Source organism: Chenopodium album, chromosome 6, assembly GCF_948465745.1.
Source record: "Chenopodium album chromosome 6, dcCheAlbu1.1, whole genome shotgun sequence".
NCBI classification, from domain to species: Eukaryota; Viridiplantae; Streptophyta; class Magnoliopsida; order Caryophyllales; family Amaranthaceae; genus Chenopodium; species Chenopodium album.
The window spans coordinates 69,081,804-69,084,044 of NC_137839.1; the positions used below are offsets into that span (position 1 = coordinate 69,081,804).

Sequence of the window (2,241 nt, forward strand, 5' to 3'; positions counted from 1 at the left end):
TTGTAAAAAGAGGTCTTTCTTAATGTTGGGAAATAGGGAAAAGGGATGAAGAATTAGTAGAATTGATTGGTGTGCTAGGAGAAAGTAATGTGTCAAATGAGAAAACAGAAGACGATGAAACAAAATATACTCCGTAATTAAAAAGGCGGGATAGTACTTTATTGAGCTAATTCAAGAACTTCAAATTATTACTCCATATTTAATTTTGAACTAATTCAATATATACATCACATAATGATTAATGACATAAATAAAGAGGCTAATTAAAAATATCTAATAAATAACCGAGATAGCAATGCTAAGACAGTAAGACAATATATTTAGATAGCTCACGAGCCAAACGATGAAGGTGATCATCGAAAAACATTAGATATGTTCAACTAGTGCACATCCAGAAAAGGAAGCACTTTGACCACCTCCTTTTAAAAAAATAAAAATAAAATATTTAATAAATTATAACGCGTTCAGCAATGTGAGCTAAAGATCTAAGGTTGAATCCCACCAAAGTATCAACCAAAAAACGAGTCTCCTCTTCATTACTACCTCTTGCAACATCAACGGTATACTCTTCCGTTACAATCGTCCTCATTTGGTCACCACCTTTTTCTTTAGCCTCCTCTACTAGAGAAATTGTTCCTTGGTAATTACTAAAACGTCGACTATGATCACCGGCTACAAGACTAACCACCATCACATGCTTGTCGTCGTTGAGCTCATCAAGCCTCTCGATGCTTGTCGTGGATGGGAACCCCGTTATATGGGTTATGTCACGTATGGATCCAATTGTGTTAGTTGAAGAGCGCGAAGTACTTGAGTTGATGAACATTTTGTACGCTTTTGGGTTGTCGAATTGACGGACTAAGGACCATACTACGTCAATTGGTGCATAAATAGCTTGTTCCACGCTAAAATTGCATTGTATTGAAGGTATAATAACATTTGTTTGTAAATATTGCCTGATTTGGGGGATGATTACAGTCATTTTGTATTTTAAATTTTTTGGGGGGGTTGTTTTGATATAAGAATATGCATGTTATGTCATGTATTTATAGAAATCCGTAGATTTGATATGACCAATACGAAGCGGTTAAAGGATATCGTTCTAACATATTATTTGAAAATGGTTATTAAAATAATAATTTATTATTTAAAAAAATTATTACATGTATGGGTTTTAATGTTTTATAAAGAAGATATAATTTCTTACGTAGTATATACTTGTATTCTCTATGGACAGTTTGCATTTGAATAACAAGTACTCTGTAATATTTGCCGTAGTGGGACGAGTTATATCTCACAACCTTGTTATTGTGGAATACTAGATAAGGATGGTAACAGGTCGGATTCAAAGCGGATTATGCTAAAGTTGATTTTGACCTTACAGAGTTACAGGAAGTTGGAGGCTAAATCTGACTTCTACATCCGACTCCAAGACTTCGACTCTAATCCGACTTCAAATTTAGTCTTCGACTCCAACCCGACTTCGATTTTTTTTTTTGTTATTCAATATACTTTGAGAAATTATGCTATTTGGGCGTTTGCAATTGACACACACTATCATCACGACCCACACCCAGGTCCACGATCCATACCCCTCACCACCCACACTAACATCACCTGCGACCACCCACAACCATCATCCACAAATACCCAGAAAATTAAGGACATTTACACAGAAAAGTTTAAAAATTAGTCTCAAATAATATATAATCAAATTATTTCAAATAAATTTATAATTAAATAACAATCGGTGTCCAAATTTTTGTAGGAATTGACTTTGACCCTACTCTGACATGGAGTCGGACTCAGATTATGTTTTTCTCCGACTTGAAGCGAATTTTTTTTGTCAAATCGAGGCGGAATAGGATTGGATCCGGATTAAATTGTCATCCCTACTAATAGGATAACTAAAAAAAAGGTAATTAATAGTATTAAGGATAAATAATAAACATTTTAAGAGTACAAATGTATGCACACTATCTTAAGAATTTGATCAAACTTTTTAAAAGATAGGGAATTTGGATTATGAAAAAGGGTCTACATTTGGTGATTAACTATGGCTCAACCCCAGTCCAATCCGATTCAGCTCAAAACATTTTTTTTAGTTGAAAACTCAAACCAAAGCCAAAATAAACCGTTTTTCAACAGAATTAATGTTTAGATCTAGTCCGGCCTGGCTCCTTTTTTTTTTTTTTTTTTTTTTTTTTTCCCTCTCTTTTTTAACGAAACCTATCACCTCTA

At 33.8% G+C, this 2,241-nt stretch overlaps 1 pseudogene; it reads right to left on the minus strand.

Annotated features, from left to right (window-relative positions):
* Window positions 1–445: 445 nt before the first annotated feature.
* Window positions 446–982, minus strand: LOC145637114 (abscisic acid receptor PYL12 pseudogene; annotated as a pseudogene).
* Between the last annotated feature and the right edge of the window lie 1,259 nt (window positions 983–2,241).